Here is a 26,809-nt window from a genome sequence, read left to right on the forward strand (position 1 = left end):
AATTAGATTTATTCTTTTAGCACAGTGTGAAGAATCAGGTTTGTGAATGTGTGAGTGAATCAGAGACATAGAAGGGCTGTGTGTATCTTCACATGCTGGGTTAGGTTGGCAGAATTTGCACTCCTAAGGAGTTTGATGAATTCATTTTTAAGTAATATTTCTAAAAGTATTCCAACATCAGGGTATGTCAGTGGTTCTGAACCAAGGGTAATTTTGTCCCATAAGGAACATTCGTCAATGTCCCAGAGACATTTTTCTTTGTCACATTTGAGACATATGAATGGCATCTAGAGGGTAGAAGTCAAGAATGTTGCTAAACATCCTACCATGCACAGGATAGACTCCCATAACAAAGAATTATCCCACCCAAAACATTAGTAGTCTTACAATGTTGAGATCATGGGTTAGATTATGTTGCATTCAAATTATTTTGATCTAGTTGGGGATGCATATAGATAATTTGAGAAAGTTTCAAGATGGTGATTTTTATGGCCTAAATTAGGATACAGGCACAGATGCTGCAGGATTTAAGGGAAGAGCCCACTCAGGGCGACATAAAATGTGCAGGGAAGGACTCAGGAAGGAAGTGATGACTTTAGCTGGGTTTTAACAATTACATCAGCATAACAGAGTCATTGTTGGAAGGAGCAACATGTCAAAACTGGAAAGAAGAGCTCAAAAGTGCAGCACAATCATCCCATTTCTCCAGTTCCAAGTGAATTACAGGAGACTGGAGAGCCTCCAGGAATTTCACTGGGACCTGATGTTTCCCTCTAGTCGTCTCAGGAATTAGTCCCAGTGGTGAGACTATCACAGGGTCAACTGGTGAAGACTGTCAGGAAACTTGATGAAGGTATGGCACTGGTCAGAGTGCTGCTGCTAAGATGGCTCAGATACTATAAACTGTGTGGCTTATAAAGACAGATATTTATTTGTAACAGTTCTCGAAGCTAGGAAGTCGGAGACAAAGGCATTGGCAGAGTCAGTGTCCAGTGAGGGCCTCCATTATGATTCATAGATAGCATCTTCTCCCCTGCTTTCTCACATGGCAGAAGGAGGAAGGGAGCTCTCTGGGACCCCGTTTATAAGGGCACTAATCCTATTCATGAAGGCTCCATCCTCATGACCTGATCACCTCAAAAAAGTCCCACCTCCAAATGCCATCACTTTGAGGGTTAGGTTTCAACATATGAATTTTAAGGAGACGTAAACATTGCACCTATATAGAAATTCAGAACTTATTATTTAATGTATACCTCATGCTTTTCATGCCTCTTACATTTCCTGTAATAGAGAATGCTTTATTAACAGTGTTCATCATATATCTCTTAATACTGTTCAGTAGCAAAACCTCAATCATTTTAGCATTTCAATTGGTCTGAAGACAGAAGAGTTTCATACTTTATTAGTACATGTGAACACAACAAGGTAGGGACAAGGTCAGATGACTGTGAAATGAGGGGAAGATGGTAATGGAATAATGGACCCGTTTGCAGAAGAAACTCATCCTACTAGACAGTGGTGGTGACATTTTTCAAGTTTTCTTCTATTAGATCAGAATATATTTTCAGGTAGAGGTTTTTTCATTTCAACACATGTGATGAAACTGCTTTCTACAACTGCATTTTTTTCTGTGTGATTAGTTTTAAATACCCGGTGGGTAGTACCTGTAATAACTGGTAGTAACTGGATTATAGGTAATGATCAGATGATCTGGTTGGTAATTAGCTACCAGGAAGTTAGTGATCTATATGGAGTCTACAAAAAAAAAAAAAAAAAAAAAGCCAAGGGACAAGTATTTAGGAAGAGTAGAAGGGAGGAAAGGATGGGGAAAGGGAAAGGTTGGTGGCTCTTATTCACCAGTGTTTGGGAACAGAATGCTCTGGTTCCAGAAACCTATTACTCATTCTTGAATTAAACAGAAAGAACCCTCCTGAATAAGGTGGATCATTTCTCCAGCACTTGGCCTTCACCACCAGGGATGCAGCAATCTACTGTGATGAGGTGCTGTTGGCTGCCCGGCTCAGGTGGCTCATCCTTCCAGAATTCAATTCCCATAAAACCCAATACTGACTTAATGGTGTAGCACTCACTGATGAGGCTGGTTAATGACTGAGGCCCAGGAAATTTGTTAGATCTTTTGTGATGACCATATGTCCCTGGTGGATCATTAAGGTCAGAGTCAGTGAGCTATTTGCTTTATCTCATTCTTGAGCTCTAGGCTCTTGGAGTCCCAGAATTTCTTTCCAGATTCTATTCATAGTACCTTTCTGTCTGGACACTGAAAACTAAAGACATATCTGCTCATTCCTATTCCTGAACACCCTTAAGAAAGTAGGTCGGCTTGCTGTGTTTTAATTGTAAAGCAAGACTTTGTAAAAGAAGCCAAGTAAGTGCTCGCTGCTGTTAGGGTAATTATTTCCTAAAGAACGCACACATTTCAGCTTTGCCAACCAAATCACTCCATAAGACACATAATTTAAACCACCATCTTATCTTATTTGTTGAAATTAAGTAAAAGGAGGACTTTTTAAAAACTACTTTCTTAAGGCAGGCTGAAAAAGGACAAAACTTTTTACATATAATTCCCATCAATGAAAATTTGATTTATGATACATTACTTTTCCTTTCAAATTATTGCTGTCATATTAAAATAGATGATACATGAATATAGAATACTCAGTGACAATATACAACACAGTTACATTCCTTTAATGTGTTTTGTGCACTTACTTTTTAATGATCTCATTGTTTTCTCATAATAGATGAAAAGAAATATCAAAACTAGACTCAGAAAAAAGTGCTTCTTCAGCTCCAGATTAACCATATGGTTTCTTTGCTGCTTATTTCTACATGGTCCTAAATATCCAAGTTGGGAATCACATAGACTTTTTTTTTTTTTTTATAATGATAGATTTCTACTTCATGTGGCAGAGAGGACCAGGTGGTACATTTCATGACACAGGGGTCTCATTAAAGAAAAATGCAGGAAAGAGAAGAAAAAACAAAGCAAAGAATATATTGATTATCTTGACACAAATTATCCTGAGAAACTTCCTGCCTGGATAGCAACAGAGGAAGTAATTGAAAAAGTAGTTAAGGACCTTTAATCTTATGGAAATTTTTGCTCTAGCAGACAAACGTGGAAAGAAAAAGGCTTTTCAAAATTACCCACCAAGATTTTCTTGTTTTCTTTTGGAAGTCTCTTAGACTTTGTATAGCCTAGACCACAAACTTAAGTGCTAAGCCTTACTCATTTTTCTGATGGGGGGCTCAGGGCATGCTGGCCCAAAATGTTTTAAGCTGAAGGAACATGAGGAAACCACAGAAGCAGGAAAGTGTCTCACCTTTTCCTGCCCTTCTTCTCTGAAGCAGATAATTACATCTTGGAAGGATCTTTTGACTTCGCCCTGAAGCTGGTCCAAACACACTCTTGCGAGAGGTACCTCTTCCCCATACTCAGTGGAGAGAAGAACCCCTACCTCATTAAATGAAGGGACAAAAGGAATCCAAGAAGCCTGGCTGAGATTCCCCTAGTTTATCACCATTAGATCACATCCACTTGGTTCTCTAATCTTTCTCCAGGACTGTCCCCTTACTTTGGCTTGGGAATAAAGGGAAAAGAGGTGGAATGGGAATAGGAAAGATTGTAGAATGAATCGGACACTACTATCCTATGTGCATATATGATTACATGACCATTATAATTCTATATCACATACAACCAGAAGTTATTCTCCATACATATGGAGAATATGATATATACACATAATATATCAAAATACATTCTACCATCATGTACAATTAAAAGAAATTATAAAATATCTTCTGTAAAACATACATTTCATTGTGGCTTTAGGTCTCATTTTCTTATGAATTTCCTGTGACACAGAAAACTTAAATAAACTTAAATAAATATATATGCTTTTCTTTTGTTGTTCTCTTTTTTGTTACTCTGGCCTCAGCCATGTACCTAGGATGAGTGAGCAAAATATATCTTCCTCCCCTTTGCTGACTTTCATCCATCCTAAAGGTCAATTGCCTATACAAGTTTTAGAGCATTTCATAGCCATGGCCCTTCCATGTTTCTCCCCTTGCATTAGCAAGTGATCAGAAGTCATATGTCTGGATTGAAAAGATTTTTTTTTTTAACAATCTGGGGCTCTTAAGTTCATTTCCACCATAAGTTCATGCCAACCAGCAGGGAGAAATCTCAAATAGAAGAGTTTGGAATATGTTGTCATCATCCAGGCTTAGAGATAAAGTGTACATTTTTGAGCACTTCATAAATATTCTCTTGAAGACTTCATGAACAAAATAGAGACAGTATAATCTTACTGACAAAGAAAGCTCAATACCTGATAATTGGAGTTTTCATGTAAGGAATAAAAGGGCACAGATTTTTTGGTTTTCCATTTAGCTACTAGGTTTCTTGACCAGCAAAGGTATTTACTTTTCAGTTTTTTTTTAATCTGAAATTCAAATTTAACCAGGCATTCTTTATTCTTCCTTGCTAAATCTGATAACCTAAATTTGGAACTTACAGGTTAAATTTAAGATGTGGTTAAATAGAACTCCCAGATTTTCAGACACAGAACCAGACTTTTTAAGTATATAGGTATTGGATCCAGAGTTTAATCACATTTAAGTTTAGACAAATCTGTAATTACAGTTTTTTTAAAAATAGCAGATTGCTTAATACTCAAGTCAGCATGACAGACCTGTACAGTCTCATAAGCATATCTACACCACATTGTGTTCAGGAAAATTTGGTTTTCAGGCACAAGAAACTCTTTGGAATGTGTGAATGTTATATGGTTTAAGACTCAAACAGGTTGAAGTATAAATCCCACACTTGGAAGCTTGGCAATAGGAACTTTTAATTTAAAAATTACAGTGGCTCAAATCCTCTGTTTCCTGGAAGCACCAAGATGGGTTTTGCTAATATTTGCCTCTGTGACTCCCTTTTCAAGCTCTCATGAGTTGTCTAACCCCCACCTCAGAGTGACACATACTTCCGTTAGTTGTATTAATAGCTTCAGCATATTACATCAACTTCTGCTGCTAGGAGAGATTTTTTAAAAATTTCTCTTATGTGATGATTTTGAAGTTTAACTCTCAAAATGTGTTCATATTTCTGTTACTTTTCGTAAGGAACACCTGCTGTACTCCATACATATTTATTGTGCTTACCAGACAAGTAGAATTGCTATTCTCAAAATAAGTCAATATAGATACTATCTTGTTTTTCTGTGTAAACTATTAATGTGCCCTAAAATCTTGGGAGGAAGATAGAATGTGCTTTAGAATCCTGAGAGGAAATACAGTTTTATAATAGCAGAAAAAGTATCCAAATCTAGGTCTGTCTGACTGCATGTACTGTACCACTGTGGCACCAACTCCCACTTTTAAGTGCAATACTTTCTATGGATTAATGAATACAACTAAAACAAGTTGGATGAATTCAGCTTCTACTATGGCTGAACTAGCATTAGAGACATGAATAAGCCACAGTTAATGAGTACAATGAAACTATAAAGAAATTAGCACAAGTTCTGGAGTAATAAAGACTAAGACTAGAGTCATATGTCCATCACTGACGTAGATTAGGAGGCAAGGAGACCGATTTAGATATTGTTATGAATTGTATCGTTGCCCCTCCATTCATATATTGACATCTCACCCTCAGATACCTCCAAGTGTGAGTATATTTGGAGATGGAGTCTTTAATGAGGTTAAAACAAGTCATATGGGTCCTGATGTAAAACAACTCTTGTCCCTATAATATGAAGTACTCAGAATGGCCATGTACAACCCAGAGGGAGTTCAGAAGAAATAAATACTACCTACCCTTTGATCTCAAATTTCTAGCTTCCAGACATAAAATAAATTTCTGTTGTTAAAGCTACCCATTCTGTGGTTCTTTGTCATGGCAGTCCTAGCAAACTGATGTTTCTAAACTTAGATACCGGTTTTTCATTTTTTTATTTTAAAAAAGCTTAATCCTCGTGGGCTTGATTTGATCATTAAATAATTAAGTGCCTACCATGATGCTTTGAAAAATGAAGTAGCTCAACAAATATAAGAACTATCTCTTTTACTTAGGAGCACAACATAAAATAGCATATTCATTAATTATCCTTGGCAAATTCATTAAGAGTCCGTTAGGTGCAAATGCACAAATCAATATTACATTCCTGATGTTTTTCCTGTGATTAAGAATGGGAAGCCAGTGTTTGTTATCCTCAATTGGTGCTATAAACACTGTATTTTGATTCTTCAATGAGCTTTAAATATTAAAATAATTAACTTAAAATAATTTTACATATTATTTTAAATTTTAGAATAGTTTTAGATTTATAGAAAAATCAAAAGATTGTGAGAGTTCTTGTATGCCCCAAACTCAGTTTTGCCTATTATTAATATCTTACATTTGTACGGTGCATTTGTTACAATTAATAATTAACAATGATACATTATTAACTGAAGTGCATACTTCATTCAGATTCCTTACGTTTTTAACCTGATATCATTTTTCTTCCCCAGGGTCCCATCCAGGATGCCACATTACATTTGCTTGTCATGTCTCCTTAGACTCCTCCTGTTTATGACTGTTTCTCAGTCTTTCCCTTTTTCAGTATTTTTGGTGACCTTGGGAGTATTAAGGAGTACTGGTCAAGTATGTCGTGATATGGCACCCATGGAATTTACTGATGTTTTCCTAATGATTGAACTGGAGTTATAGTTTGAGGGGAGGGAGGCTACAGAATGATGGAGCTAAAGTGCCATTTTCATCACATCATGTTAGAACACATGCCAACATGGTTTATTCACCTGGCTGGGGTCGTATTTGTCAGGTTTCTCCACTACAAAGTTATTCTTTTCTATCCTCCTATGTTGTGTTTTCTGGAACTAGTCACTATACACGGCCTTCGGGCAGCTTTTTGTTACTGTTATCCAATTACTTGGCAAGAACAACTTAAAGCAAAAGTTTATTTTGGCTTATGGTTTCAGAGGTTCACTCCACAGCTGGCAGACTCCATTGCTCTGGGCCTTAGGTGAGCAGAACATCATGGTGGAAGGGCAGAGTAGAGAAAAGCTACTCAGTTCATTAGGAGCCAGGAAATAAAAGAGGGAGATGAGCAAGAGATAAGATATAAAATTTCCAAGGGCATGGCTCCTAGTGATCTACTTCCTCCAGCCAAGGTCCACCTGACTATCATTCAAATTATTAATCCCATCAAATGAAATCATCCACTGATTAGATCACAGCTCATATGAGTTTGTTGAGGGATACTTCAAATCTAAATTGCAACACATCTCCATGAGGTAAGGCATCTATATAAATTTTCTGGAATTTTCCTGCGTGGCAGATTTTTTCCCCTTTCCCTCAATTTATATATTCAATAATTTATATTGGAATAGATTTGTAGATATTTATTTTGTGCTTGAGGCTCTAATACAATATTACTTTCCTTACATTTTTACTCAAAGTGTTCTGGCTTTTATCATTTGGCAATACTTTCAGCTGGCTTTTGACACACCCCGATTATTGTGTTTTCTTGTTGTTGTAGTTGTTTCTGAGCAGTATTTGTTATCCTCAATTGGTGATATGCATACTGTGCTTTGTTCATTATATAATGTACATTCTTTACCTTTCTGAAGTTGTATAGCTAATAATATCCTAAAACTGTAATTGATGTTAGCGTTTTTTTCTTCCGTAGTCATACATAATAGTGTGACTTCCAATTAACAGCATCTTAGTTTCATTGAAAGTCAGAAATTACTTAGCAATATGAACCAATTTTCCAGAATAGTGCTTTCAATTCTTAGCAAACTTGCCCAACAAAGGTTTAAAATTTTACAGAGATCATTTTCTTCAGAAGCTGGCATTGTTTTGGCAATTTCTGTATACTGTAGATTTGTTGACTTTTTTCTCTGTTGATTATTTGAACATATATACTGATCTGTTGAAACATTGAATTTGTGTTCAATGAAGGAATATCAGCAGTGATCATTTCCTTATTCTTTTGGTTAATTCTGTGGTTTAGAATCTCTTTGTTTCCTAATGTCAATTTTAAGGACATCCTGTGTATAATTTGAATAGTCATAAATGGGACTTATTTTATGATCTTGAATTCTTTCATTTCAGCAATAATTCAATGTGAGTAAAAGGATTTAATCTGCCCTATACTATAGTAGAAGTTTATTTCATATCACAAGCATGAAGCTGCATCATTATGCCTGGTTTCATAGCTGAACTCAGTTATTTTAAATATTTTTATTCATTTATGATTTCATTTAAATTTGGCACCATTTATGTGTCCTTTTCTAGGCTTGTAGATTTCTATGGTTGCCTCCTAAGTAGATAATGTGAACTTTGCTAGCATTTAAATATTGTCTAAGGAACACACATGTAATTACCTTCTACAACAAAACCAAAGTATTTTTAATATACAGTCTCCAAAAGTTTTAGGAAATGTCTGATGGATGAAAATTTGAAAAGTCCATTTTAGTCTTTCTGGAATAGCTTCTTAGAAGAAAGTTTACAAAATCAACTAAACTGCATTTTGCAATATCAATGAATCTTTTCAGTGTCTTCATAAAGTGAAATATCAATTTTCACATCATATTTAGAAATTTGAAACTTAGAGACATTAAGTATAATTTAGCACGAAACCAATAATCAACTTGTCCAGTCTTATCTACTAATAAAATCTTCATAAACCAGTCATATGATGACATTCTGTTTATTCACCAACAATTGTTAGTTAAGTTAAAGGCATATAAGAAAATAAATCCCCATCAAGTTTGATGCTTTTAAAATGGCAAAAATGATGCACATTTTATCATAGTACTTATATTTGTCATCAAACCTGTTCAGAAACACTTCTGATGCAATCTGGTAGCTTCTGAAGGGTCATCCTTCACACTTGCCTGATAAAATTATACTAAAATAGAAAACTTTATGGAAAAAAAGCCCCTAAACATTCAGTCATATAGTGTCTTTTCAAAAATACAATCTTATGAAGGAAAACAAAATTTTACTCTATTGCAATAGATCTTTTCATTGAATAACAAAGGACTTTTCCTGGTACTTAAACAGCATATTAAATTTCCAAAGCATTTAATCTTCATTAATTATTCCTCAAAAAGCCCAACAAGCAGGAATGGTTTGGGCAGTTTTTATCAACTTGGTTCCAAATTCAGGAATAAGACAAACCAATGAAGGTAATTTGGCTAATGCAAAATAAACAGCTGAATGGGAACAGTCTCTTAGTATTACCAGTTTTTCTGCCATGTAAGAGTTTTTATATGGCATGTTCCAGAATACATTTCTGCCCAGGAGTCCATTTTTGAAAATTATTGTTTTTTTTTCAATTACCATGGTACATATGAAAGTTTCAAATGACTCCATACCCTCAAACAAATAACTAATTTTTCTGTAGAATATGTGTGGTACTGAATGTATTCCAATAATACAGGTAGAAATCAGTATTATCCAAAGCTTTAGGATATACAGGGCTTTAGGTTATTTTCTTTTAATGATTTTAGTTGGCCCTTAATGATTTTAGCTGGTCCAATTTCATTTTGTATGTGACACTTACTGAAGTCAATGCTAGTCTAATACTATTTATAGGATCTGAAATATTTGCTATGATTTCACAAGGCCAATTTTATTGCTTGTATACAATACTGATTGACACTGTCCTATAGAACAAAGAATCAAATTTCAGTCTGTAAGAGATGTTGAACAGCAAGCATTAGTATGAGTTTATGTTGGTGTTGATGAAGGTCTCAAATTAGTTTTTATTCAGTTTGCCTAAGGAAATTCTAAAAATTAAAAACATACCTGAGACAGTTTTTATAAATAATGTATACTTCTAGAAAAAAACTGGATTAATTATTCAGCGCAACTATTTATACAAAATCTCCACTCTTGGTGTGTATTTAAGATAATACATTTTAAAATTGCTCTAATAAGCATTTTGGTAAAAAAAAAAAAAAAGAACAAGTTATTATTAGATGTAAAGGCATATTGTCTGTGACTATTTGTATTCCTGTCTTTGGGAGGAACATACTAAAAATGGTGAAAAGCACAGATAATAGAATTATGTACATGGATTATAGGTTTCTTGATATTGAAAGTGAATGCTTCCTTATAAAAAAAATAGATCCTATTTCTCCATGTTTCTTATCACTGTTAGCAAGTAGTTTTGGTTTTTGGATGAGATGCTGGGGTGATTATATGTTTTTAAACTATCCTGTGCCTAAGAATAATATAGGATGCTTGTTTAAAAGTAAAACTCAAGAGCAAAATCGTACAAATATTCTGGAAAATGATTTGGTAATTTCTTATAAAGTTAAGACTTGTGCTTTTCAAAAATATGACACAACAATCTTACTCCTAGGTATTTGTTCTGGGGACATGAAAAGTTACATTTCACAAAACTTATACCAAATGTATATAACAGTTTTATTCATAACTGCGCAAACCTGGAAACAATCCAAATGTCCTGTAATGGCTAAACCAGCCATGTTGGTTTACATGGTGGAATACTACTCAGCAACATAAAAGGGGAAACTATGGATACATGCAACAGATTATATGAATCTCAAAGGTATACTGATGAAATAAAGAGGCCAGTTTCAATTTGCAACATATCATATGTTTTCATGTATTTACACTTCTGTCAAAAAAGTATAATAGTGAAGAACAGAACAGTGGATGTAGGAGCAAGTGTAGAGATAGCACAAGGGACATGGCTGGGGGTAAGGGAACCATTCTGTATCCTGATTATGATGGTGGTTATGTGAACCTGTATATGTGTTAATATTCATAGAACTTTACACTCCAAAACATTATTACCACCACATACTAAAAAATTAAATTCAAAATTCTTATCCTCAAAGCGTATGACTCAGTAGGCCCAAGGTGAGGTCAAGGAATCTGAATTTTCATGCATATACACATGGTCAAGCAATTCTGATATTGTGATCCATGCTAGAAGAAACATCACTTTAGAAGAAAATGCACTGGACTTAAATTTAAAGGATTGGAGTAAAGAATCTGCAAACTAATAGTGGTGTGACTCTGGGTATTGTTCTGGTTTGAAATGGAGTCTTAGCCCCTAGTAACAGAATGAGATTTTATTTGGAAATTCAATCTTTACAGAGGTATTCAAATTAAAATGAGATCATTGGGTTGGATCTTAATCCAATATGATGAGTTTTCTTTTCAAAGGGGGAAATTTGGACCTGACTCATTGGAACACACCTATAATCCCAGCTACTCTAGAGACTGACCTGTCAGGAGCTGCCATATAGGAGCTGAGCGCCCCCTAGTTTTGAACGATGGTAATTTGGAGACTGGCTTCCCTGGTGGGGGAAGCAGGTGGATCCCTATCTCCCCTCAAGCAGAGAAGCAAAGCTTCAGGAGTGGGCTGCCCCTTGTAACATTACCCCTTTGCCTTATATGGATTGAATGTTCTTTCCAACAGCCTTCCCCAATAAAACCAGGGTTCAAGGAGTGCTCTTTCTCTTTCCAAAGGACCCCTTAGGTTGCAAAGCCGTCCCAGATTTTGAAAAGGTACTTCTGCGTGCTAACGTGCTTTCTACACTGTTTTCATAAGTTATTGAAGCAGTCAGATTTTGTGAACCCAGCATAGATCGTCAGCTCGGATAGTTGGTGATACTGATCACAAGTTCAAGGCTGCCTGTGGCAGTTAATGAGACCCTGTCTCAAAATAAAATATAAAAAGGGGTTGGGGATCTAGCTCAGAGGTGCAGCACTCCTGGGTTCAATTCCCAGAACCACAGTAAAAGTGGTGGGAGGCGGGGAGAGCAGGAACACAGGCACACAGAAAGAACTCAGGTGAATATAACGACGGAGATTTGGTTGAAGTATCTACAAGTGAAGAATTGCCAAAGCTTGCCAACAGATTGTCAGAAACCAGGTGAGAAGTATGCAGAAGGCTCTGCCTCACAGCCTATGGGAAGGACCAAGACTGTGCACACCTTGATTTAGACTGCCCTCCTCTTGAAAAGTCAGACAATAAATGTCTATTCTTTAAATCACCCAGTTTGTAGACCTTTATGTAGTAGCCCTGGGACACAACTAGAGGTGCTTCATTAAACTTTCTGATCTTAAATCTCATTTTTAAAATGAAAATAATAATGACTTTCTTATCCATACTCCTAGGAATTGTTTAAATTAAAAGATCTACTACCTGTGAGTTATGAAACAAACTAAGAAATCACAAATACCAATGACTTAAGCAATATAAAAATTTCTCTCTCACAACAAAAATATGTTGAGTAAGCAGGCCCAGATCAGTGTGGTCATTTTTCAGAATCAACAGTTCTTCTAGAGTTTTGCCTGGTCTTGTTTTGTTTCCTCATTATAGAGCATGGGTCTTGTCCTCACGCCTGCAGTTGCACGTTGCTGAGTTCCCTGTTGTTGCTGCTGAGTGCAGGATGCTGAGTTCTATCATAGTCCCATGTAGAAGGAGAGAGACAAATGGCAAAAGGAACATAATGAATGAGACTATAAGTGAAATCTGTTTCCTTCACAAAAACCTTCCCAATGTCCTATCCAGTGATTTCCAATTACATTCTGTTTTATCAGCTGGAACTGACTTATCAGCAAGGGAGTCTTTGTTAACTGATGAGACTGAACCCCACAAAAATGGTAGTTGTCTTAGTAAAGAAGGAAAGAATTCATATTGGAAAGGAAATTAAAAGTCTCTGTCACATATGTAAAGGCATTTTATAAATTGAAATTATTCAATATATAACTGGAATACAGTATTATTAAGTTATTCCCTTACATGTATTTATTTAAAAACATAACCCTAACTATAAAAGAAAGGTATTTACATTTACGAACACATCATATTCAATATCAAATTCTTACTGTAAATCAATCGTTCCCTTCCCCACCCCACACAGAGTTGTTTTCTTTGGTCTCAGAACACCTTTACTCTATTGAACATCATTAGAACAAAACAAAACAAAATCAAAGATCTTTTGTTTATATATATCTATTGATGTATGTGCCATATTATAGATTAAACTCTAATATGCACCATTTAAAAAAAAATTAGTTATAGTTGGGTACAATACCTTTATTTTATTTGTTTATTTTTATGTGGTGCTGAGGATCAAACCCAGTACCTCACACGTGCTAGGCAAGTGCTCTACCACTGAGCTATAACCCCAGCTCCAACACCATTTTTGATTAAAGATTAAAAATGGAGTGATTCACATACATATATGTTAATTCACTTAAAAATAATAATAAATCACTACATGAGCATAAATAGCTTATTTTTATGAAAATAGCTATATTTTTTAAAAATGTAGTAAAAGGCCTCATTTTGCATTTTGTTTCATCTCCTTCATGTCTTGCTTAATAGAACACTAAAGTTTCATTCAATATGTTGTGATATGTTGTTTTGGTTAAAGTATATGAAGAAAAATCTGGCTTCCCACACATATGTAATTAGAAAAGGGAGGAGTCTTTCAAGTATTTTCAAATAATCATGAATATCTTTCATTGACACTACTCTAAAACTTAACACATAATTTTTATAGATTACTTGCAATGTGGAATCTATATAGCAGTCATCTTTCACACCATTACATGGAAACCAATCAGTCTACCTTTCCCTGTGTATGGATCTTTTACTCTGTATGACATGGACCTCACAGAACCCATGAAAGGGCCTCAGAGACTCCAAACTATCCCCAGACCACATTTTGAGAACAATTGCTTTAAATAAACCATTAGAATTTTTAAAATTGAAATTTGGGTTGCTCTAATTCTGTAATTAATAGAATTTTAGACATGGAAAAGTTTAAATCAGGTTTAAAGTAGGCCCCTCATTTTGCAGATGAGCATACTGGCATGCAGAAGTTTTATCAGGATCACGTTGCAGTTCATTCATTCATTGGTTCATTCAAGTATTTCCTGAGCACCAACATATGCAGAATAACGAACAGTATTCAGTTCCTCATTCCATGCTCTTTTCAGACACATGTGCTGAGTTTTCTACAAACTTGACCTTATATCTACATTTCACACTTGGTAGACATGTCTTACTTTCCTTCCTTTTATTTGAGATTCACTGTTAACCCAGACAAATTGGTGCCTTGTGAGAAAGTACCACTTAAAGCATTTGTTGTCCTTAAATTACTAGTAGAAAAGTTTACATGTCTCAGGAACTTGTTTCTGAAAGAAGTTATTCACAATATTGTTAACATTAAGACTTAGAAGAGTTTGTCAGAAATTTACTTCTTGTTGAATACCTATGTACTCCTCCTAATTTTCCAGCTATCATGAAACTAGGGGATGATGCACCAGATGCACCAGAATCATCCAGTTCTTTCTCTTGTCTTACCCAGGCACACATAGCAGCCCCAAAATGAAGTAAAAAGCCACTTACTAGAACAACTTTGGATTTTTGGCTGACCACATATGGAGATATGATTTAAGAAAGTTGCAGAAATAACTCCCATTGTGTTTAGCCACTGAGAATTTATTTATTACTACAGCATAGTCTAGCCTTTCCTGACTAATATAAGAGCAGAGCTAAGAAGATTAATTTAACATGATTAGAAGTAATCAAATGAATTGTTTAATTAAGTGTTTTGGGCCTGATAACAGTTCTAATTCCCAGTGTAGCTGTTTTCTGTTCTCTTCTAGGGGAGGGAGAGAAAGAAGATGAATCATAAGCCCAAAGATTGCAACTTCTGTAATAAATGAGGTGAAGAACAATAGCCCCTTTGTAGCCCTAAACATACATGAGAAAAAAAAAAGACTATAAGCAGGTCCATAAAAAACTATAAGCAGATCCATAAAAAGATCTAGATTTAGATGAACTTTGAACATTTGATTCACCTTTTATTATACAAGAATTCTAAATTTTCATTATGTTCCATATTTATTTAAGGATAAGGTATTTGCTAATTGCATCTCCAAAATCATATAAGGAGGAGAAATTAGTTAACAGTGTCAGGGACAAAATGAATAATAAATAAGTACTGCAGGCTAGTATCAGAACCGCAGCTTCCCTCATGAAATTTCGCCTATCATCTGATAAAGTGGGGGAAAAAAAACTTGTGTTCTTTTTATGAAAGAGGAGTTAGTATTCTTTGAGTTTTGAAACCTAGCCAAGCAAGTTCCTGAAACAGGCAGAGAGATGACGGGTTGTTCATTGAGTGGATATGTTTTTGCTCTTGATGGAGTCCTGAGGGAAGTGAAGTCATCCAAGTCTTTCAACCTGAGTTACTGAAATGTGCTCTTGAGTTCTTCTGTGTAAAAATCCACACAATAGTTTAAAATTCTACTTTTCTATATAGTAGTTTTTTTATTGCTACCATAAAAAAAAATTACCACTAACTTAGTAGCTTACAAACAATACAAATTTAATATCTTTTGTTTCTGTAGGTCAGAAGTCTGCCATAGGACTCACTGGGCTAATATCAAGGTATCTGGGGGCCCCACTCATGGTAGGAGGTTCTAGAAGAGAATAGATTCTTTGCCTTAGAAATTACCTATATCCCTTGGCCCATGATCCCCTCCCTCCATCTTCAAAGCCAGCAATATGGCATCTTTGACCCTTCTGCAGACATGGCTTCCTGACTGCAGCTGCTTCTAAGGATTTATGTGATTAGATGTGGCACCAGAATACTCAGCCCATTCCAAGATCTTTAATAACATCTGCAAAATTCCTTTTGTCATGTAAGGTAATATATAAATAGCCTCTAGGGATTGGTCATGGACATCTGGGGTGAGGGAGAGATCATTCCGGCTGCCACAGCTTATAAAAAAGCAGGACAAACTGGAAGAAGCACTTCACTAAATGCTCAGAGATTTTTCTGTCAACATACTCTTTGTTGCAAGTCAAATGTAGTAAAATATTAAACTTTTCCTTACCTGGCTCTGCCCTGATAAAATATAGGTAATACCCTCCCTGGATGAAGATTGAAAATTGAGTAGCACAATTGCATGTGTGTTCCTACTTACTACGAAACCTGCAGTGATATTTATATGGGTCTCAGATCTATATTGTGGAAAAATATCTGTACATAAAACATTTAACTATGTGTCTATTTCCATGTTGTTTCCCAATTCTTTCTTCTATGTAATTAAGCTTCTAATTCATCCCACACAGCAATTCCACTTGCCAAACTCAATTTCCCCATGTTTTTTTTCTTTCAGGGTACTATTCTGCATTGGAGGAAAGGGTCAGAGATAAATTAGATAAATAATATCTAATTTAGCTAATAGCTTAATAAGTATGTGTATTGTGCCTTAATTATACAAATAAAAGGCCTCAGAGAGTAACCTGTATGGTAGGAATTTCAACAGAATGGCTGCTGCATGGATTTGACATGTCACTGATGGATTCTCTATATGAAAGCTTGGCTATAGCACTGTTAGTAGTACAATGTTAAAGTTAGACCTAAATTTAAATCCATTCTCTTCCACTTATCAGTTTTATTTTGGACAAATTCCTTAACTTCTCTGAGTCTCCATTGCGTCATCTGTAATAATACCTAATTCACAGGGATGGTGAAAAGGTTAAGTGAGATAATGTATATAAAGTGGTTACAATCATACCTGGCATAAAAGTGCATTCAATAAATAATGACTATTGTGGATACTTTTTATTGCTCCTGCTTTATTATATCGACCAGATTCCCCAGTGGACTGATGCACTCAGGTCTCTCAATTCTTCTACATCCATTCACCAGAATCCATTGAAGATCTGTTTGTGCAAGGCACCATGGATATAGAAGGGAACAAAATAGACAAAGTACATTCCTTAGTGGGGCTTATCTTCCAGTAAGGGAAGATGGGCACAAACAAAAAAAACACCAACAGGTACACACAGATAATATCATTTCAATTTGTGGTAAGTGATATGGAGAAAATAAACAGAATAATATAACCTTGTTATGATTTAGATATGTGGTATCCCCCAAAAGCTCATATGTGAGACAAAGCAAGAGATTCAAAGGCATAACCTAATCAATGGCTTAATACACTGATGTGAATTAATTGGGTGGTAGCAATAGGCAGATTATGTGTGTCTACTACTGAGGAGGTAGGTCACTGTGGTATGCCTTTGGGGTTTACATTTTGAGCCTGGTGAGTGGAGCTCTCACTCTGCATCCTGATTGCCATGTCCTGAGCTGCTTTCCTCCTCCACATTCTTTCACTGTGATATTCTCTTCACCTTTGGCCCAGAGCCATGGAATGGGGTGAGTCCATGTACTGACACCTTTGAAACCATGAGTGCCAAATAAATTTTTCCTCCTCTAAAGTGTTCTTTTCAGGTTTTTTGGTCACAGATGTGAAAATGACTAGAACAATCCTGAAGGTACTCACAAACTAGTCAGGCCTAGGTAATCAATGCAATCATCCCAAGACTGGGTGATGCATATGAGATACAGATATGCTCAGGATGTTACTAATTCTTAGATGGGATGGAGAGGAGGTACAGGATGGTCAGGGAGTATCCAGCTGAGGTGAAATTTTAGATACCAAACCAAAATAGATAGATAGATAGATAGATAGATAGATAGATAGATGAGAGAGAGAAATCTGAACCAAGAAGAACAGCAAATGCAAAGAAACTAAGCCAGGACAAAGCATCGAGTGTTGAAGAAACAAGTCTTGTATGATTGATCCTGGTATGAAATGAAGAAAGTGGTATGAAATGTGCTGCAGGAAGAGGCAGGAGGCAGATAATTTAAGGTTTGGGGACATTGATTAAACACTGAAAATTATACTCTTAAAAAATTAGGGAACAGTAAATCATGCCATACAAGGAAAATATTTTTACAAGCATTTGTACAAAATAATAGTTGGAGAGGGAATAGATTAGGGTACAGAGGATAAAGAAAAGATGTATTTCCAAGACTGGAGTTGGAGAGACTAGGAAGTTATTTTGGCACTCCTGAGTCAAAATTGTGGAAGTTAACATAGGGCAAGAGAAGTGGCTGACAGGTTTTTAATCTGATACATATTTGTCATAGAATATGATTTGCTTTCATTCCATAAAGAAGGTAAGGTGAAATTTCTCTTCAAAAGAACTTTCAAGATTGTTCCCTAGGGCTAGGGATGTGGCTCAAGCGGTATCGTGCTCGCCTGGCATGCGTGGGGTGCTGGGTTCAATCCTCAGCACCACATAAAATAAAATAAAGATGTTGTGTCCACTGAAAACAGAAAAATAAATATTAAAATCCTCTCTCGTTCTCTCTCTCTCTCTCTCTCTCTCTCTCTCTCTCTCTTAAAAAAAAAGATTGTTCCTTATGGTTTTGGCTCAAGTTTATGTAGACGGTGATGTTATTCACTCCATTAGATACGAAATAACATGAGAGGAATTGGATTGGATGGTGGTTGGAAAATAGGAATGCAAAATTTTGTACATATTTTTGAGATTTTTATGACACTAGAAAACAATACAGTCTTGGGTCATAGAAGTTTTCTAAGAGGAAATGACAATCAACTTTCCCCAAGTTTATGTGCCTTCCTCTGTGCACTTGTTTTATCCCAGGTGTACCTCGGTCACATTTGCATCACCTTGTCCTGTGATAACCCAGGCCCCACAGGTCCTTGTGGGCATCTAGACATTGCTTAATGCCTCACCTAGAGTAGTAGCCAAAAATATGCTATTCAAACAAATGTACGTATTCATGCCTTGTACTCTAGTTTATCATTTCTATACCTGAGGATTCAATTTGCTATTAGAATAGTATCTTCTCTCAAGATAACTAGGGTCTTCATCAATGTCCCAAACATTATTGGTCATTTACTTCATTACTAATTAATGTTACTGGTAATTTTTAAAGAAATAAAAAAAATTCTAGTCTGATAATGGAAATAAAAACTATTTCCCTGTGCTCCAGGAAGGAGATGATTGGGTAGAGTGGAATGCAAGGAGGAAGTTTCTACTTGATTTATGCAACTGGACAAGATGCTGTGCTTTTCTAGCCTGGGAAATGTAGTCCTTATGGTGGAGAGGTAGTAATGACCTGTAAAGTGAGTAATCTTAGAATTTCTGTAACATTCCCCTGAATAATTATTAGAGAAGAGGTTACTCAAAATAAGGAATTCATGTCCCCCTGAATAATCATCAGAGAAGAAATGACTCAAAGTAAGGAATTCATGTTCAAATCGGGGTGGAAAACTCTGACTACCTGCATTGCAGTCCCTTTTATGGGGATTCACAACATCTATTAAAGACTCTGAAAGTCTCAAGGACTCCTGTTTAACTCTGATTGCTACAGAATTGACCAGATTTATTTCACCTCACAATAATTTTTATATTTAAAATGCCTTAGACCTAGTGTTTTGGGAACATGCATAGCTGTCACAATAGTGTCAGTGATTGATGAAAAGGCAGTCACAGAACAGGAATACATACACTCTTGTAAATAAAGGATATAATAGATAATTTCATAGAACACAGATGCAGCAATGCTACCTTCACTGTCATACAAAAAAGCCAGGCAGCAATAATTCTGCATGATTGGAATGAGTGTTCCATTAAGCTCCTGACAGCTCCTCAACATATCTGCACACTGTCTCCACACCTGCTTACCAGGTGAAGTACACTGCAGATTAATCCTGAAGGTTCAGGACCCAGGGTACATCTCTTCCACCATGCCTGAGGCCTGTTCTTGCAACCCAGCCACTGTCCTTGGATCTATATCTCACAGTATTAATTCAGGAGCTTCATCTTTCTTTGTCACTGTAAGACATTTCTTACTCAGCCAGAGTAGAATAAATGTCCCTCACTACCACTTCAATTAAACTTGACTCAATGAGAAGACAGTGTTTTTCTAATCAAACAAACAAACAAAAAAAGAAAATCAAACCAGTTCACTTTTCTTTAAATCAAATGACTTAACTACTCCTTTCATCTATGAGAAACTGGACTCACATTAAACTGATTTCTATTGATGTATATATAAGAACTTCTGTAGCAGTTTCTATAATTTCACTCTTCTTGAGCATTGCACTGGACTTATGACCAAACTTGATTGCCTGAAATCAACTCTACCATTGTTTTTCTTAGTTTCTGGTGTTAGGAAACCAGCAGCAGCCACTTTTCATTTTATCATTTGTAACACTGCCACACAGCTCTTCCCCTGTCCCTCAAAATATGCTTGCTTCCTGCTAATAAGTGATCACAGATGATCTAGGCCTTTCTGCGTTTTAAGACAGATTGAGATTCTTCCTCTCTTTCTGGTTTTTTTGTTGAGTGGAGAATGATATTCTAGATCAAAATATTCAGCTAGGCATGAACAAATATATATGAAAAGGACAAGTGGGGCAGGGCCAGAAGGGCTATCAGCACATTCATAACAAAGTGCATAAGTAACCATATTCCCCAAATGGCCTGTGTCATGATGCTCTTGATTAATATTATCTGTGGTTTTTTCCAGTTTTTAGATATACAGATAGAAACAAAGTGTATATGGCATACATGTAAGGCAAGGCATGGGATATAATTCCTTTTTTAAAAAAAAATTCAGTACAGGACATTGAACATGTGCAAGCACTCTACTCCTAAGCTATTAACCCCTTTAAATTTTTATTTTGAGACAAGGTCTTGCTAGGTTTCCAAAACTGGCCTTCACTTTGTGTTTCTCCTACCTCAGACTTCTGAGTCAATGAAATTACAGGCATGTGACATCTTGCCTGGCGAGGACATGTTCATTTTAAACAATAGAGTCTTCTTATACATTCTGATCTTCTCATATGCCCTTCCCTAATTTCAGCAAACCTCTCTCCTGGATCTGAAGTAGTCAGTATCATGAAGTTTATCATACCTTATTTTTAAAAAATATTTATTTTTAGTTATAGGTGGACACAATATCTTTATTTTATTTTTATGTGGTGCTGAGGATCGAACCCAGTGCCTCATACATGGTAGGTGAGCGTTCTACCTCTGAGCACAACCCCAGCCGAATCATCCTTATTTAAAAAAACAAAACAAAAAAAAAAAAAAAAAAAAAAAAAAAACCAGTTTTACTACATATCTTTAGCAATATATCCTAAATAATACATTGTTTAGCTTTATCTGTTTATAAACTTTATAGAATATATATGTAATATATTTTTCTGCTGCCTGATATTTGCTCAGTATTCTTAAGATTTATTCACATCATCACATACAGCTCAATGTCATTTATTTTAACTGAAATATAGATTTGCTATTGTCTGATGGATAGAAATTTGAGTACTTAACCAATGTTTTACTATTACAAATGTTGCTGTTGGGAGCACTGTTGTACTTATCTCTGTGGGTATGTATCAAATAGTTCCTTTGGGGTATATATCTTAAAATGGAATCTCTTCAATGAAAATAAATACCCATTTTTAACTTTTTTGGGGGGATATAATCAAATGCTTTAGAGTATATTTTTATATTTTACATTCACTAGAAAGTATAAAGTATCTGATGGCTTCCTATGTATTGCAATGCTTGTCCTTCATTACCATTTTTACCAACTTAGATAAATGTGAAATGGTACCTTTCCTGAAAAATATACATCTGTATGTATTTTCCTGAAAAATGTTAAGCATTTTTTAATGCTTATTAACCACACAGATTTCCCCTTTTAAAAAGTCTTGGTATCTCACAAGCCAAGTGTTCCAGTCTTGTTTTTAATTCTTCAGGAATGACGTTGCTCTTCTATGTAACATTTTAGACTCAGCAAGTCAATTTATACTGCAATAACTTGTTGGGATTTTCAATGGAATTATACTGGATCAATAGTTCAACTTGAGAAAATCAGGAACATTTCATAATATTATGTCTTTTATACATAAACACATATTTGTATTTCTCAGATCTTCTTTAATAACTTTCAATAAAATAAAAAATTTTAAATTTTCTTCATAAGTGCCTTGAATGCTTTTACTGGATTATTTCTAAGTGCTTAACATGTTACTCTGTTATTTATTCTGTTTAATTAAAAATGATACTGTTCTACTCTACTGGACTTCCTTCTATTTATTTTTGTTTGTTTTTTAATTGATATTTTATAGATAGACAGATGTAGAATTTAAAACTCCACAACATGTACAACTGCAAGAATGGGATCCTAATTACTGCATGTATGTAAAATGTGTCAAAATACATTCTACTATCATATATGTCTAAAAGGATCAGATAAAATTATTAAACAATGTAGAATTCACTGTGGCAAAATCACACATGTACATAGGGAAAGAAGACGTATTGGGGACTGAAATGGAGCAAATTTTATTCTATGAATGTATTATTACATCAAAATGAATTCCACTATCATATGTAATTATATTGCACTAATGAAAATATTTTAAAAATATATTGGTTTTTGAAATTCATATATGAATTGGTCTTTGAATTTTTAGCCAGAAACATTGTTAAATCACCTCAATAGTTCTAATTTGTTAACTACACATTAGACTGTTTTATATGACAATAGTGTTGGCTAGGAAAAATTACAGTTTTATTTCTTACCTCCTAATGCTTTTTCTTCATTTCTTTTCATGCCTTACTTTATTAACCAAGACAATCAATTCAATGTTGAATGAAAAGAATTATAGAATTCTTTATTGTTTTAAATATAAAATGAAATACTTTAAACAAGTCTTTATTAATTTCATGTCTTTAGATTTATTTATGAGGCATAATTTATGTGGTCACAGAAATTCCTTTATTCATGAAAAGAAAATTAAAAGAAAAAATATGTTAAAATGGCCCTTAAACATATAAAAAGATGTTCAATTTCAGTCATTATTATATAAATGAAAATTAAAGCATATCTTATCTAATGTAATTTTGGAATATTAAAACATGACAACATAATCAGAGGAGAGACTACTAGGAAGTAAGAATTGCATATGTTGTTGGTTAGAATACAAATTCATACAGTCCATTTTGGGGATAATTTTGAAATACTAAAAATTCTATCTTTCTATCCACACTTATATTTTGATCCTATTATTCTACTTCTTGGAATTAACTCTTAAGGATACACCCCCAACAACACAAAAATATATACATAATAGTGTTTGAAGTTGCAAATTAATAACAAATTAAATACCATACATATGAGAATGGGTAACTAAATTATTGTATAGCCACAGAGTAGAATTCTGTAATTTATACAAATAGAAATGATTTCTATAAATGAATGTGGAATTGTTTTGTGGAAATATTATTAAATAAAAAAGTAAAGTAGAAAAGACTAGGTCTTGTATGCTACTTTTTATATTAAAAACAAAGGGAAATAAGAAATTTTAATATATCTGCTCATTCATGAAAAAAAAAATCACAGCAAAAATAAACAAGAAATTAGTGAAATCAGTTACTGTGCAAGGTGGGTAATGGCTCCCCAAGTGTGTTCACACCCTAAATCCCCAGAACTTATGAATGTTACCTATTTGGAAAAAGGGCTTTTGCATATGTAATTAAGAATCTTGAGGTGGAAAGAGGATCCTGAATTATCTGGGTGGGCCCTGAATTCAATCACAAAATTTCCTATAAAAAAGAAGTAGAGGGACATTTCACATAGACACAGAGGATAGGTGGTGTGAAAACAAGCCTGATTCTAGGGCTGGATACTGAATACGTGATTATCTTTGAATATCTTTTCATTCCAGAGAACAAGAAAATGGGACATTAAAAAAGAAAACAAAAACATAGGAGCCAATTGGAAGTGGATCATAATGACCAAAGCTTGGACAATTTGAGCAATTAAAAAAAGAAAAAAAAAAAGAGTGGATTATAACTCATAGAGTAAAATAAATACTCACAAGTCCATACTGATATAAATATCAGTTTGGAGCAATGTGGTTACAAGTCAAAGAAATCCAGGAGTGCAAGGAGCTGTCAGCAGCTGAAGGAAGCAAGGAATTGGTTCCCATACAGGGGCCCTGGAGGAGACAGACCTGCTGACACCTTGACTTCAGACCTCTGCCCTCCAGAGCTGTGAGAGAATAAGTTCCTGTTGTTTTAAGTCATGAAGGTTATAGTAATTTCTTATGGCACTCCCAGGAAACTAATAACAGTTACCTTGAGGAGTGGGTTGGAATGGGATGGAAAGGATGGGAGGACAGAAACAGAGTAGAAGGGATGAGGAGAAGTGGCATTTCTGTGAGCATATCTTTTTCTATACCTCTGACTTTCTGAAACATGTTCTGTTTCACAGGCTCAAATATATATAAAATCAAACAGGATGCAGGAGGAAGACTAAATGGAACATGCACCGTTAAAAATGAACTTAACCGCATTTCAAATGAATAGCATAGTCACTCTGAAGGGATGGGAGGAGAAGAGCTAAACTAAATCACTTTGGAAAGGAGTGCTTAACAACATATTGAAGACTGAAGACAGAAATAACTATACATGACTATTGTGCTCTACTTAATAAGTTTGTTTTCACAAGGATGTGATTTGGCAACTCTGACACTGATTATGGGTATAGGAGGATTGGGTAATAAGTGAATACATGTGAACAAAGATATTTCTCATTGTCAGAGAAAATAATTTACAAAAAATAAGGAAAGATGAGGTGGGATTGGAACCAATGGTGTCAGTAAAATCTCAAGCTATTTAATATACATTTAAATACACATTTATAAATTGATATGTACATGTCCATTAATACATGGCTGTTACTATTAATATGTTAGTTTTATATTTTTAGCTCAGTTTGATGATGGAGGCCTAAAAGCCATAATAACACTCCTGTGGCTGTGTGTGCATCTAGTACCCAGATATTCATTTTTAAGTATCATTATCCTATAAAAAGTAATAGAGTTATTTGGAGAAATGACTGATTCCAGGGCTGGATACTGAAAGTACATGATTATCTTTGAATATCTTTTCAGTCCAGAGAACAAGAAAATGGAACATTTTAAAAAAATAGGAGCTAATTGGAAGTGGATCCCAATGACCAAAGCTTGGACAATTTGAGCAATTAAAAAAAGAAAAATACCCAAGTGGATTACAACTCATAGAGTAAAATAAATACAAGTCCATACTGATATAAATAAGTTGATGAGAAAAGGAAGCTCTTCCTCACAGAAGAATTTTTTTTTCTTTTTTTTAATTGGTTGTTCAAAACATTACAAAGCTCATGACATATCATCTTTCATACATTTGATTCAAGTGGGTTATGAACTCCCATTTTTACCCCAAATACAAAGTGCAAAATCACATCGGTTACACATCCACATTTTTACATAATGCCATATTAGTGACTGTTGTATCTCACAGAAGAATTTTAATGATCAAATGTGGGAAGAATCTTGGAAGTAGATCATCATTTTAGCAAATACAACAATAATAATTTTGGATATTTGGTATATGCAGAATCTCTAAGGTATCAAATATTAGTCAATTCTTGCTAGAGTATGCTGTGTAGAAGGAATCTTGAAGTTCTCATGTCTTATTTAGCACACATGTATTTCTAGCTGGGAATGTGGCACAGTGAAAGAGCATTTGACAAGCATATGGGAGACCCTTGAGGTCCTGGGTTCTATCACTGGCACCCCCACCCTACAAAAACATATATGCATTTCTTGTTCACATTGTTTTCCCTCATGCATGTAAATTTGTCACTTTCTAGCTGTATGTTGGGACTACAACTTCAACATGTGTCTTCTAATTTTGACACTTGGAAGTAGCTCTATCCTGATATGTCTTTCTCACCGTAGAGGACACAGGATCAAGAAAGACCCTACCTAACCATCTAATTGCATTGCAGCTTCTAATTGGGTGTGGCATATGTTACACACACATTCCATTAGGCAAGGAGTCACATGGCCAAGTCCAACATCAGTGGAGTCAGAAAACATACTGCTTGCCAGGCATGGTGGCTTACATCTGGGAGGCTGAGGCAGAAGGACTGCAAGTTAGAGAGACCCTAAGCAACTTAACAAAACATGTCCCAAAATGACAAATAATAAAAAGGGGGAGAGGAGCTGGGGATGTGCCTCAGTGGTTAAGCACCCCTGGGTTCAAACCCTGGTACCAACAAACACACACAAAAATTGAAATCATGCTGCTTCCATGAAGGATAAGGTTGAGAGGAGAGAGAGCTGTGAAACAAAACAATAAACAATCTATATTAAATCCTAATCTTTAGGCAAATTCAGAGCACACAAAACCAAAATTCCTCCAACTCATTTTATGAAGATATGACAAATTAGAACTGAAAAACAAGCAGGAATAGTAAAAGAAAGAAATATGACAGCCAAACTATAAATACAGACACAAAAATTCCAAAGAAGATATCACAACAGACCAATCCAGGAATACTTGAAAAGATAATATGTAATGACAAAGTTGTTTTATCCTGTGATACAAATTCTGATTAAGACTAGAAAGAGTGAATAAAGAAGTTTACAATATTAATTGATGAAAGATCTTATAGAACTTGCTGATAAAATGGTTCTGGTGATTGCTTTATAGGAAAGATTTTAAGTGTTAGGGTCTGTAAACAAGTCAAGATGGCGCCTGGCATTTTGCAAAGGGAAGTGGTTTGTGAAGTAACGCCAGTGAGCCATTAAGTGTGGAGATTCCTTATTGGTTGACTGCTGTATCTAGTTTATGTTAATTAAGATAAACTGTGTGTAATGTATATATACTCCTCCTGTCCTACAATAAACGGCTCCCACTCCTGCTGTATCAATCTACACAAGTTGCTCGTCACCCCCCAGTTATTTTGCTGCAGCCGGACTGCAGCATTTAAGTACTTAATAAATTTCCCTAATTGTTATAAATCATTCAAA

The sequence above is a fragment of the Marmota flaviventris genome, chromosome 6 (assembly GCF_047511675.1).
Source record: "Marmota flaviventris isolate mMarFla1 chromosome 6, mMarFla1.hap1, whole genome shotgun sequence".
NCBI classification, from domain to species: Eukaryota; Metazoa; Chordata; class Mammalia; order Rodentia; family Sciuridae; genus Marmota; species Marmota flaviventris.